This window comes from Lutra lutra, chromosome 3 (assembly GCF_902655055.1).
Source record: "Lutra lutra chromosome 3, mLutLut1.2, whole genome shotgun sequence".
NCBI lineage: Eukaryota > Metazoa > Chordata > Mammalia > Carnivora > Mustelidae > Lutra > Lutra lutra.
Window position 1 is genome coordinate 16,138,724 of NC_062280.1, and position 13,813 is coordinate 16,152,536.

General features: G+C 39.5%; 1 non-coding gene across 1 annotated transcript; it reads left to right on the forward strand.

Moving 5' to 3' along the window:
- Positions 1 to 11,958: 11,958 nt before the first annotated feature.
- On the forward strand, positions 11,959 to 12,062 carry LOC125096599 (U6 spliceosomal RNA). Its single transcript, XR_007126278.1, has one exon. It is a non-coding gene; the product is annotated as a U6 spliceosomal RNA (small nuclear RNA).
- Positions 12,063 to 13,813: the final 1,751 nt, after the last annotated feature.

Here is a 13,813-nt window from a genome sequence, read left to right on the forward strand (position 1 = left end):
AGAGTACTTGCCATTGCCTGCTCAACAGGTGTAGTTATCATGATATCACTAATATGTTGAATCAACAACATGTGCTTTGGAATATCAAGACTATCAAGACTTGGAAGGTATTATAATCCTAGAACATAACTGTAAATGACTGTGTACGGCTGTCATTCCCAGGTGAATTTGAACTTCTTTTGATCCTCTTCCCTGATGGGGATTGAAAAGAACACATTCACCAGATGAAGAACTGCGTATCAGGTGCCAGAGGCTCTCTTTATCTTTTTGTTTGTTTGTTTTAAAGATTTTATATTTATTTGAGAGAGAGAGAGCAAGAGCAGAGGGAGAAGCAGACTCCCCGCCAAGCAGGGAGCCCGATGTGGGACTCCATCTCAGGACCCTGGGATCACGACCCAAACCAAAGGGAGACACTTAACAACTGAGCCACCCAGGTATCCTCTATCTTTATCTGTTTTAATAAAGATGCCACATTCAGCATAGCAGCTGCAATTGGGGTTTCCGCTTATTTAATTTATGGTAGTTCACCATCCTCTGCCATGATCCAACTGATTTTTCAAGGACTGTACAGTGAATCAAAAGAGAATAGGGTGCTTCACCTTAGCACCCTGTTTGTCTTTGAGAGTGACACTTATCTCTGCCATTCATCCAGGATGTGTTCTTGCTTCAATTTTAATTCCGTTGCAGGGGTGGAGAATAGTGGTGCAGACTTAACAGCTTCCTATATTAGTTTTCTATTGCTGCTATAACAGATTACCACAAATCTAGTGCTTAAAACAACAAAAATTTATTATCGTACAGTTCTGAAGGTCCAAAGTCCAAAATAAGTCTCACTGAGATAAAATTGAGGTGTTGGAAGAACTATGTTCATTCTAAAAAATCTAGAGGAGAATTTGACTTTTCCACTTTCTAGAAGCTTCCTGCTTTCCTTGCTTGTAATCTCTTCTTCCACCTTCAAAAATCATCATAGCATCTTCAACTCTCTCTCTGACTCTGACTTCCTCTTCTGCGTCCCTCTTCCATTTATAAGGACTCTTGTGATTACACTGGGCCTCCCAGATAACCCAGAATAATCTCTCCAGTTCAGCTGATTAGCATCCTGAGTTCCATCTACAACTTTAATCACCCTTTTCCATGTAACCTAATATACAGGTTCAGAAGTAGGACATGTACATCTTTGAATAGCCATTATTCTGCCTATCATGCTTCCACTAACTTCCCCAATTGTAACAGTCTACAATCAAGTAACAAAGGTGAGGGTTCTGTCAGCTTCTAGGTAAAACTATCCTAATGATGCATTTAGAGCTAAGAAAATCATCGTTGGGTGATCTGCAGATCCATTGTATTGACTGTAAGATGGACCTGGGACAGGACTCCATTTATCACATGGCTTCCATAACATCTTTTGGCATTTTGATTCCCTTTGTTTACCAGTATCACCTATGATCCATCACCAAACAGCCCTTGAAAGAGCCACTTTCTGTAAGTGTATGATTATCCAGTAAAGGACCCTAAGTTCCCTGCAGATGGACTGGGAAAATAGCTACAGCCCATACTTCTTCAGACATCACTGCACATTTCCTATCAAGGGAAATAGACTCCCCTTCAATTAACTCTGGGTCTGAGAACAGTGTAAGGAATTATGGTTTTCCAACACAGTGCTTGACATCAGCTTTCTTCTCTCCCACTATTGATTTTTTTGTTGTTGTATACGTCAAGCAACACAATCATCTGGTCAACTTCCTTGCCCCTAGGAAGACTATGGTCTATTAGATATCTTCACAGATTCCTGTGGGTCATGGGCTCCTCGTTGTCATTGTCATTCCATCTGTACACCCATAATGGAAATTACATACACCTTACTTCTGATGGTTAAATGCTGCCACCTGGCCTCTTGTATGCCAGAAGCTCATCATCCCCATCGATGTTGAGTATCCCTGGCCTGTAACAACCATCCATTCCACCCCTGGCCCACAAATGATAACCACCATTAGTTATCTGATTCCTTTTTGCTTTAGTTAAAGAATAACTTCTGGGACTTCTGAAAAACACAGACAGCTTGGTCTTTTTCTTTTTATATTCCATAATAAATCCACTCAAACATAGCCACATCTCTGATTTGTTTGACCCTTTCCTTAATACTCTGCCAAGATGGTTCTGGCATCTTCACTTCACTTACTAGAGGCCTCCAGAAAATGGGAGGCTTGAGAGTTAAGTTGCCTTTCCTGTAGTATATTAGGCCAGACTCCAGAAGTCCTTTCCAGGCAGTTAAGTCTTGCCAGCACTCATATCAGTATACTCTTCCCTATCAAACCTTATATTCATCCCCTCTGAGCAACCTCAAGTTACATTCCTAGACATGTTGTCCTGAAACTTGTTAGTGTACATAAGTCTTTTGGTGAACAATTCTTTTTCTTTCCATAGCATGGACAGTGCTTCCTACTTGCACCACACTAAGACCTGACCCTAGTTTTTATTATAGATGGGGGTTGACGAGCTAGGGCCCATGGGCTGGACACTCTTGTAAAACGGTGGTAAAGTTAAGGAACACAATCACACTCATCTGTATATTGTCTATGGCTGCTTTCATGCTACAGTGTCAGGGTTGAATCATAGAAAGAAAAAAATAGGCCTAAAAAGCCTAAAATATGTATTATCTCACCCTTTAAAAGAAGGCTTGCCAATTCCTGATCTAGATTAGTTCCTTCCAATAGACCTTCCTCTGATGATAGAAATGTATATTGTACACTGTCCATGGTAGCCACTAGCCACATGTAGTTATTAAGAACCTGAAATATGGCTAGTGTAAGAAAAGGAATTATTTATTTTATTTTATTTTATTTTAGCTGATTTGTAGCTGTGTGTGGCCAGTGGCTATTGAGTTGAACAACACAGATGTAGAACCAATGAAGGAATTTGGGAAGGGGCAGATATCTTAGGAAGACAAATACATCTTGAGGTCATCCATTTTAGTAAAGATTTTATAGAATCTTCAGAAATGATTGGACAATTTTTCTTTTAGCCAAGGTGAGAGGATTACCCCTGCTATCCAAGAATCAGAGGATTCTGAGGTACACAGTGCACAAGCAATTCCACTCGGAAGTCCTCATCCTAGGTTTCAGGGTCTTGATTTTAGTGTCAGAGATGCTGAGGCTGTGAATTCAGTCTCTGTGAAGTTCCACCACTCTTACCTTTATGTCTTGGATTGGATTATTGGTATGGCCTTCCGAAAACAGGAGATGAGGTTGTCTAAACACCACACTGAGGCATTCTGGCTTTCATACCATGCCCTGAGCTGATAGATTTTTGTTACTGTTGAAATGTAGTTGACGCACAATGTTTCATTAGTTTCAGGTGTACCACACAGTGATTCAACAAGTTGAGAGGTTATGCTATCTACGCTCCCCATGAATTTAGCTACCAGCCTGAACTGATAGATTGTTGACCTCCTTTATTTCCTTTTTTCCTGTGGATGTTAACAACAACAACTAATTCCCCAATCTTCATACTTTCCCAGGATCTATATCTTTTAAGTATTGGAGCTATTGCATAAGCCCGTACATCCCCTTCCACACATTCTCCCTCTGAAACCTCTATAGGTGAAATCTAATGATTAACCGAATCTAATGAAATCTATGATATGCCATGCTAGAGACAATCATTGCCCCACTTTTCAATAATGGGGCTTACACCATTTATCCCATTACTATCTCACTCTGAATGTCTGCTCCTTATAGCTATTCTTGGTAGCAAGTTTCTTAGGTTGCATGCTCCCAGAAGGAGAAGCTGAAAAGATTTGAGTGCATATGGTTTATGAGGAATGATTTTAAGGGAGAGGAATCACAGAGTGGGGAAGCAAAACAGTAAAAACTTAAAAGACAATATAAGATATGTGAATATGCAGGTCATCGTGGAGAGCAAGGAGGTTCAATGCTGCTGGGACCCCTGGAAAACAGTGTGGAATACAGCTCAGACTTGTATTATACCACTAACTGAGAGATACTCTTAGCATGTCAAGTCTCTGATATTTCCCACCTGCCCTGTGCATAAGATGAGATAAAAGTCTCAGGTGGAGAGTTGCAGGTGCTTGCCATCTTCAGGAATGATGAATGTTGAGGTAGGTATAAGTAGGGCAGTAACAACATCTTCTACAACACTGAATACACAAAAACCTCTTAAATCCATAAAGGGGGTTGGCCAAAGCAATCAAAGCAAAATTAAAAAGAAACATACAGACACACACAATCTCCTTTGTCATCACTGGAGGTAACCAGTATACAATACTTAACCATGATAATTGGCAATTAGAGGGGAAAATGTAAGCATTGAGCCTAACTCTCCAGTTTGAACTATATTTCAGAGTAATCAGCCATGTTCAATGAGGGAAAGTTCTTCAAAGAAAAATTATCATGTTTCATCATTGTTTTGTTGGGATGAAATAACACAAAGTCATTGATTTGCTTTAATACATTTCAGAATGGGAAGGAAGGGAGAGATGAGACAAATGAGGGGAAATCTTTATAAACACAATCTATATTGGATCTGCCATGTGGGGAGTTTCACTGTATTATTTCTTTTTGGATTTTTTAGTTAGAAGAAATCTTTTCCTTTTCTTATCCCCTCCAGCACTATCATTAGCCTTGAGTTGCATACACATTCTTATAATCCTGATTACCCATTATTAAGATAAACAAAGCACTAAATAATGCAGTTGAACTGCAAGCAACAGCTTTTTTCCTAAGATGCAAGTTCCAAATCATGATGCCTGTTCCCGCTGTGATCACATTATAACTTTAAATTTTCCCTAATGAATTGATCCACTTAGACATAGTCACTGTTTGTTATGAAATCTTGCATTCATACACACCTTATAAGGTCGTTGTGTGGATTTTAAAAACAATGAATATGGAGCTCCATCAGCGAGCGTGTCTGGTGCATGGGGAAAGCACTGAGCGTAGACACATTCCCTACCTCCTCCCCTTCCCATATATAAACAGGAAAAGCTCCTTTTAGTTCCTTCCAAATGTAAATATATTACCTGAGAAGGGTACTAAGTTAACTCATTAGCACCTCCTAACACTTGAGCAGAGTTTACTTAATCAGATGAACTACAGAAAACAAAGTCCTGAGGCAACAGATCTTCAGTTGCACAGAAGTTGACAAGGACAACGTGGTATGGAAAGTAAATAAATAAAATTCCATCTTACCTTTGTTTGTGGATATGGACTCTCTGGTTTGCTTTTGTTTCCAATCTCATTTGATCTTCACAGACCTCCCTTCACCACCGGAGGTTTAATAAGCTTCAAGCATGGACCCGGCCTTAAAAAGCTAATAAATGTCAGAATTGGAGCTGGAACTCAGTTCTTCTCTGAACTACAGAGGAGGCCTGGGTATCTGGGGCCAAGGCTGAGACCACTGAAGGAGACAGAACAGCAGAGTGAGGACTTCTTGAAGAAGACACCAAAGGTGGGGCATTGTCCCCTTCATAAAGGGATCCCCTTAGGCTCCTTCCTGTGCATAAGGTTTCAGTTTCTAGATCTGTCCCCATCTTATTTATACTGAATCTTGTGCAGGACAATTTTCTTGGTGACCTGTAATGTCCTCATATTCCATTCACAAATACCTTCCCTGGAATACTCATGGCTGTGTTGTTTTACCACAAAAATAGCAAAATAAGGTATTTCAACATTCTTTTTTTTTAATATTTTATTTATTTATTTGATAGAGAGAGATCACAAGTAGGCAGAGAGGCAGGCAGAGAGAGAGGAGGAAGCAGGCTCCCTGCTGAGCAGAGAGCCCCATGCGGGGCTCGATCCCAGGACCCTGAGATCATGACCTGAGCCGAAGGCAGAGGCTTTAACCCACTGAGCCACCCTATTTCAACATTCTTAAAAAGCAATCTTCAAATTATACCTACAGAATATGTTATGATTTCAGAAAATGCTAGCCTCATTTTTCCTATTCTTGACTCTATATGTGATATTCAAAAACAATTGATAATTACTCCTGTTTTAGGTATTTGAAAGGTGAATTTTAATGGCAAAGTATAGACTGTTTTTTCCATTCTTCCCTGTGGAAAACACTCAAAAAAAAAAAAAAAAAAAAGATTCTTACTGAGTTTGCCAGTTCTACAAGTTATACATATTTGTAGCTTTCGATATTAGAGATTCAAACATTAGAGAAGTATATAAATGAGACAGTGACGTGTGTCTGTCCCCCACCCCATAATCCTGTTCTTCAGTATGAACCATAGTGAATAACTAGGCAGCTCTTCTCTCAGACTTTTTATTTTACAGAGTTTACAAAGCACTTTCACATATTTCATCTAATTGAAACCTCCCAACAGCAGTATTCAATTATAAATGTGAGATTGGGGAAATTGTTTTCCAGTGAACTTTAATAACCTTCTCACAAAAGGGAGCTACCATGACTGACTACCTTCTATTCACGTTTTTGCAAACCCAGGCCGGGATTGATTCACTGTGACCTTTCCTGCTCAATTCATATAGCAAAGAGCAGACTGGGCTGTGGAGAGCAGAATCAATCCAAAATCCGCTAAGCATTTGGGTTCCACCAGCTACAGCCTTAGCTAAACGCAGAACATTTGCATGGGTAATAGATAAAGATGAGCAATCTTTGAAAACACTATAAAGGGTGCTTCTTCAAGATCACTAACAAAGAAAAATGTGGGGCTAGCTGGTCTAAACTCTGGTATAAAATTGAGTTCAAATTAGAGAAAATTGTGGTATTTCCTCCTGTAGAAGTGGGTAGAGATAGACTGAATGCACCAATTACCACTGGAGATAAAGTAGCAGCTCTCAAATTAATGGAATAAAACCAGTCCCCCCAGGCTAACAGCATAGTCTTGGGGTTAGCTGCTTAATTAGTGGGCTCTTTGTTCTAATAGATCTTTCAGATAAGATCTTGAAATCAAGTCAGATTGGGGGGAGGAGGGAGTTGGAGAGAGCTTGGAGTCTTAGGTGAACCTGGTTACCATATTTTTAAACTAGACTAATGGAAAGATAAGGACCTCGATTCCAAAGAGCCAAATCAACCTTATCTCTTGAATTAGTTTGTGTATAATGAACTATTTATTTTGGCCTGGAAAGTTGCTTCAATGAACCCATTATGATGGCCAAGGACTAACCATGATTAAATTTCCCTCCAAGGACAACTGAAGGAAAGTTAGTATCTTTATCTTCCTCCAGTTTCCAAATCACAAGCAAAAATATTTACGAGGTAAAATCTTTATTACTGTGGCTTTAACACTCAGTGCTTGCATGCTTCTCTTAAACTCTCGGGTCACAACCAGTAGCAGGAGGAGGTGGTGACGCATTGGATTTGATGTCCACGGAAACAAAAAGCAACAAGTCTCTGAGCTCCCTGGTCTCTGAGCATAATGCTGAGTGACTTGGAGTAGTGTGACCTACCTTAAAATGTTGTAATGGCCCCGCTAGTGATTCATGTCCACACGAAACAAACAGCTATCTTTCTAACCCTTCACAGCCAAGGCGGGGCTCCACCTCTGGCTTTGATGATGAGACTCTGGCAGCCGGTCTAAGAGAGAAAAGGACATCCGGGGAATTTTAAGCGGTTTGGATCAGCAGCTGTCATGTACAATTGATGTTCATTTATATTTCACTAGCCAAAATCTAATGCTGCCCAAAATTGGGAAAGAAATATTTCAAATACTAATCAGGTCCAATCCTGCTTTAATGTAAAAAATGAGCTGTCCTATCTTTTTCAATCCTAGTCTCAGAAGGGAGATTTAATGTTTCCTGACAGTGCTTTAAATACTTTGCTGTTCAGACTTCAATGAATCCACAATAATTATATCAGTTAAACCAGCTTGGTTTTTCCAAAGCTGTTTCAAGCTGAGGGTGCTTTTGAACTCCTTATCATGGCATTCATCCTTTGATACCAGGTTTAACAGAGGAAGGGCTGATACTCGGATGAATCACCACTTAACTGTTTAACCCATTTACCTATTAGTTGTTTTGTTGTGGTTGTTGTTGTTTGGTCTATGAACGCCATACTCTATTTCCCAGCCTCCTCCCTTCCCGAAGCGTAATTGAACAGAATATAGGAACCACATGTTTTTCCTAGTGGAGAGTTTCAGGGAAAGCCCAGTGGTTTTAATTCCCAGAAGACCAAGCAATAAAGACTTCAGTAGATTATCATTAAGAACTGACTTAACAGGTCAAACACAGCCTTTTATAAGAGCTTTTATGTTGTCATTTCTATGAAGGAAATTAAAAAAATACCCTTGTTTCACAGATAAAGTGTGTCATCAATATACCATTGTTTTAGGGGGGAAAAGTACCAGCATCTCTAGGTGGAAATTAGTTTTACCCATCCCTCATCACTCCCTCAAGATGTTTAAAAATTTCATCATAGTTTTGGCTTCAGTCAGTGTTCATTCTTACTGAAACACACTCTCCCATAAAATGAGATCTTCTAGATCTGTTGTATTGGCAATCTCTAGCCTTCACCTCTACAATGACTGAACAAACAAAAGAGCACAGTTGAGAACAATTTTCCTTCAGAAGAGCAGCCAAAGTGCACTGAACACATTTACATAAAGCCATAAAGCCAAGTGTAGGAAGCAGAAGGCTTCTCCTCCATGTTGAGTGGAGCAATGAGCCAAGCCTTTGGAGAAGCATGAAAATGGTAGCTGTTGACCCTCTTTATTTCTGCAGTTGACTACTGAATTTCCATAGCAGAATCTGTCTTAGCTTCTTTGGGAGTATAAACCAAGGATCACATATGAGAACCTTATCATTGCTTTTCCATAAACAATTATCCTGCATAAAAACAGATTAGAAGTCATGGAATGGATGCTGACTACTAACAAAAGAAATTATCAAAGAGATGAACATAAATAGTTCTAAAATCGGAGCAGGTCTTGCAAACATGACATGACATGACAGGGTCAAAATATAGGAGAGATGATAGCAAACAAGGTTTGCTTTGAACTTCTCATTCAACATTTATTATGTTTTCTATTAATTTTCTGATAAATGACTATTTGTTATTTATATTTGACTCTTGTAAATACAAACTTTTCATAATTTAATGCTCTGTTTCTAATCCTGCTGTATCCATTTGCATGATGCTCCCAGATTCATATCAGCAGCTATATTTGTTATTTTCATTTTAAGTGGGAACACTTTTGATACTAATAGGCTGATTTAGAGAAGGTTACCTCTTAGGCAGCAAGTCTGGACTAGTTGTAAGATTATTGCCAAGTCAGGATATTATAGTGGAAAAACTTTCAAATTTTGGAGCTGAAGAGTGCAATCTAGGGGCTCCTGGGTGGCTCAGTGGGTTAAAGCCTCTGCCTTCGGCTCAGGTCATGATCCCAGGGTCCTGGGATCGAGCCCCACATTGGGCTCTCTGCTCAGCAGGGACCCTGCTTCCCCCCTCTCTCTGCCTGCCTCTCTGCCTGCTTGTGATCTCTGTCTGTCAAATAAATAATAAATAAAATCTTTAAAAAAAAAAAAAGTGCAATCTAGTTCTAATTTTGCCCATTATTAATTGCATGGGCTACTTAATAGGGTGTAGTTTAAACTCCCCACTACATTTTATAGGAAGTATATGTGTATGTCAGTTAGATTAAGCTATGCATAAGGGTGGTCATTTGCCCTAACTAAAAATTCACTCCCTAGATGTCAACAGTTAATCTTCTAATCAACTAATCTAACCGGCCTCCAGAGGTGCATTCTAGCAAAAATTAAGCTATCTTAGTCTTCTAAAACCACCACCAGAATACCCTTAATTAGCATAATTTGTTAAAAATGGCTTTTCATTGGTAAAATTAATGTGTGTCAATTAGCATTAGGGATGTTAGAAATGGGTGAAACTGGTAGAAATGGAGATATTAAAGATACATGGATTGTAAAAAAATATTGTAGAGACTTTCCTTGGCTGTAAACACAGTAAGAACCTAGAAAACCTGGTGGTCTGTACCATTAGGGAGGGATATAGTTTCCTAGCTTGTCCTGTGTAGAGGCGCTGACTCAACCCTCAGTCCACTGCTGGGCTGATTATCTACTATATCCAACTATAGACTTCTATGTTAGATAAGCTATTTTGTGCCTACTTCTTTTTTTTTTTTTTAAAGATTTTATTTATTTATTTGACAGAGAGAAATCACAAGTAGGCAGAGAGAGAGGAGGAAGCAGGCTCCCCGCTGAACAGAAAGCCCGATGCGGGACTCGATCCCAGGACCCTGAGATCATGACCTGAGCTGAAGGCAGCAGCTTAACCCACTGAGCCACCCAGGCGCCCCAATTTTGTGCCTACTTCTTAATGAATGTTTAATATGCATCCTTAAGTGTGGCCAGATTTGGTCAGAGATTTACTTTCAATATAAACTGGTAAAAAGGTTGTGTGGCAGATTCTTCTCTAATTTTTGGTGGTTCCCATTATCCACAAAGTAAATTTTGCAATATTGCCCTTCACTCAGCATTGATTTCTCTTTAACCCTGTCCCAGATATTTGTAATGTCACCCTATAGGCAATTAAGAGGTGATAAACTCATAGATCTCCAGGCTATAGACTCAGAGAGCTTCAGTGGAATTCAATGCATGCATAGGGCTCCCCTGGGCTAGCAGTCCCTTCGGACCTCTATGGTTTGATCTGACAGTTGCTTGGTCCTTGCCCCAAGTCCCAGAAGCAGTTAGGATTTCTCTAGTTCCCTCCAGGGTCTTCATTTCTCTGAAGTTTTTATCAATACTTCCTGTAGACTGTTTTTTCCATAGGGCCATCATCAAACCTTTTGTTATTTACTCATAAGAATAGAAGACACTGTGGGCAGGTGGTGATTGGATGGCTCAGTTGTTAAGTATCCAACTTTTCATTTCAGCTCAAGTCATGATCTCAGAGTCATGAGATTGAAGCCCAGGTCAGGTGAGCACTGGGCGTGGACCCTGCTTAAGATTCCCTCTCCCCCTCTCTCTCTACATCTCTGTACCCTCTCTCCCCCTCTCTTAAAAAAGAAAAAAAAATAGAACATAGATTGGACATCCTCAGGCCATGTCATAAATAGAGATAATAATGATGATGATGATGATGATGGCGGTAGTAATGCTTATTAATACAATTTCCACGTGGCAAAAACTTATGTCTCCATGGATTGCTTGGCTGCACATGAAATAAAACTCAAGAAATATTGGCTTAAACCACTGAGTTTTTTTCCTAGGTGTACTCCACCTGGAGTTGGGCAATCTAAAGTTGTGCAAGGCGTCAATGAAGCTATCAATGACCCAAAGTCTATCTGCCTGTTCTGTCATTATTAGTTTGTGGACCTGGTCCCCACATTTTCAATATGGCTTCAGCACCTCCAAGCATACAATGGGGAAGGAGAGAGAGAACACAGGCCTTTCACAAAATAATGTTTTTATTCAAGAAAGAAAGCTCTTTCCAGGGAAATTCATTTATATTACATAGGCCAAACTTTGTCATCCTCTTGCTGCAAGGGAGTTGGGAAAGGGAATAGTTTTGTTCACCATCCTGAACAAAAAGATATTCTGACAGGAAGGAAAAAGGGGAATGGATATTGACAGAGAATCCGTAATGCTTACCATTCCTACTATTTAGCAGTCATTTTAATTTAATAGGTAATTTACATACTCCCCATCTCTAATGTGACCCATTAACCATTTTCCACAGTATCAAACTGAGCATCACAGATTTTAGCAACTTGCCTGAGAAAATGGCAGATTCATAATTTGAATCCAGAACTTGATTCATAGCAATAGTGATAATAGCTAAGATTGGTCAAATACTTGCCATGGGTCAGATATTCCACTAGGTGTTTTTTATGTGTATGGACTCATTTCCCCCTTGCAGAATCCCTCTGAAGAAGTTTTATCATCCTCACTTATCAGATGAGGAAGCCAAGCCTTAAAAACTTAATGGACTTTAGAGTCAGGCAGATTATAAGAAGTGAAGCTTGTGCTTGCTTTGGCAGCACATATACTAAAATTGAAATTATATAGAGATTAGCATGGTTCTTGCATAAGGATGACACTCGTATCTCTGAAGCATTCCATGGTTTGCACAGTTCCCAGAAGTTATTTGACACTTCGTTGGTTAATACCAAGAAAACTCAAGGAGTCAGAACACAACATGTGGAATCCAATGTTGAGATTGTGATTTTTCCCTATAAAAAGAGAGAGAGAGAGAGAGAGGGACAGAGAAAGGGATAGAGGGAGAGTGGAAGGGAGGGAGGGAGAAAGTGACAAGCTCAGCTCACTCGTTATTTACCCTTTATTCATTCCTTGTTTTCTGGTCTGGGATACAGTTGTGATGTTGAGTGGGCAGCAGCCATCTTAGGAGCATGAAGATTATAGACTCACACTAAGGATAACACAGTGGAGAGGGAAACAACTGCTTAACTGAGTCCCTGATAACTTCCTAGAGCCTCCATACCAACCTAAGCTCACCTATTTCTGGATTTGTGACAATTTATGAAAAATAAACTAGTTAAGCTGCTGTTGTGGCATAGTGTTGTTGTGATTACATGAAGCTGAAAATAACACCTACTGATAGAGATGGCCATGTTATTCTCCCCTTCAATTGGGTTTATTTTTGGTTTACTACCAAAGTTATCTCAAGGTAGGGTATATCATTGTCAATGCCTGAGGTCTGAGGGCATAGGGAACCAGGTGTGGCGCTAATTAGTCTGAAAGAAGTGGGTTTACGGCTTCTTTCTTGGCACTAAAGAAGGTCTCAGAGTAAAAAAGTGACACTGTACAAAGAACAGAGTCTTTGGCAAATCTAACCTTCATGACAATTTTACTCACTCTCTGTGAGTTTCAGCTTTCTTATCTCTACAATGAAGACTCTACTATCTACTTTAAATATTTACTGAGAGGTGTGTGAAATGCCTAATTCAGATGGTATATATACACGTACAGCTGTCTTTAATATGAATTCCCCTCTCTCACGAATACAAATGGAACAAATCACCTTATCCTTTCTTTCTCCATTCGCAATGCATCCCTAATCTTCCTGTTATAATGTTCTTTGGAAAAACATCTGCCCCTAGAATTTGGCCTTGGTTTTCACTTTATCCAGATTTTGTGTGGTTAAAGGGTGGAAAAGGGAATGGGAAGAAAGAATAAGTCCATAGAGTATATGACCCTGGCATGGATGACTCTGCTGTTGGGCAAAAAACAAGACAGCACGTGAACCTCTCCCTCTTCCTCAGAACTTCCTTTTTTCCCCATGTGAAGATGGGGACCCGAGTTTGTGACCATTATCAATAGGTTCACAAAGCATATCTACATTCACGATTAGAGTTTTTCTTGAGAGCTAAGTCTTCTGAGATGGGCTCTTGGAATAAAGTCATAATCCTCTATAATACATATTTATAATACACGCATATATATGCCACATACATATTTATATATAACATTAGAGTCTGTTACCATGGCAACAATTGCGGTACTAACAAATTAAGCATTGTGACTCCACTGTAATAAGAAAGAAGAAATTCAAATGAAACACCAAGCATTTGTTTAAGCGCAAATATCCTTAGTAACTAAATGCACAGAAACAATACAGAAGACCACAAATTAATGTTTAGAAGCCTTTTCTTGTATGAAAACCGGCTTTGCTGTTGTTTTCCCTTTACCACTGTGTTACATTATACATCTTTATAAATTAAGTTCGGCACCAGGTTAACAAGAACAGATCTGCTGCTTTGGAGCTCTCACACACCGAAAGGCTCAGCTTTCATTCTAAATAGTTATTACACCTTCCACAGTCAGTGAGAAAGATTTTATGGCTCTTTTTATTCATCAAA